Genomic DNA, 907 nt, shown 5'->3' on the forward strand with positions numbered 1-907 from the left:
GGGGAGGCAGAGAAAGGAGGATCCCTGGGGCTAGTTGACCACCAAGTCCAACCTAATTGGTGAGCCCCAGGTCCCAGAATAGAGACAGTATCTCACAAACAAGGTAGATGGCTATCTGAGGAACAATATCTGAGGTTGACCTCTGACCTCTACACACGTGCATATACGTGCATGCACACTCACAGATACACATATACCAGTACACACATGAACATGCATACACGTACACACATATGCATGCAAGCAATAAAATACAATTAAATATAATTCCTTAATAATTTATACATACACATTTTAATGAAACAGCTGAAGATAAAGGAAAGTTTGGACCTGTAGACATCTGTGTGTTGTCATCACACCTAGAGCTAAGGAGTGATCAGCTGTGGTGACAAATAGAGAGGAGCTTTTAACAGACTTGCCAGACACTACGTGATTCTTCTGAAGAGTTTTCCAGGGAGAAAATGCACTGTGTTATTAGCTAAACTGTGTATTAGCTAAGCTGTTCACAACACAGGTGAGGGAAAACTGTGAGACCCAGTGAAGCACAGATAAATGATTCTAAATGAAGGTTAAAGACAAACAGAGGGTTCCCTAAAGAGATAATCAGAAAGACTGGGATAATTCATAACTTTAAACAAAAGCATATTAAATATTCATATACCTAATTACTAATGTCAATACCTTAGGGCACATTTAAGCATTAGTTAATTTTTGTTTGCTCAATCCAAATAATATTAAAGGAAAGTATAAAATACAGAAGACTGTTTAATCAAAAGGGCCACAAGTTTAAAAAATATACAAAGCGCCAGGAGTGGTGGTGCATGCCTTTAATCCCAGCACTCAGGAGGCAGAGGCAGGCGGATCTCTGAGTTCAAGGCCAGCCTGGTCTCCATAGTGAATCCAGGAC

This window comes from Nannospalax galili, unplaced genomic scaffold (genome assembly GCF_000622305.1).
Source record: "Nannospalax galili isolate Female #2095 unplaced genomic scaffold, S.galili_v1.0 scaffold405, whole genome shotgun sequence".
In the NCBI taxonomy this organism is placed as follows: domain Eukaryota; kingdom Metazoa; phylum Chordata; class Mammalia; order Rodentia; family Spalacidae; genus Nannospalax; species Nannospalax galili.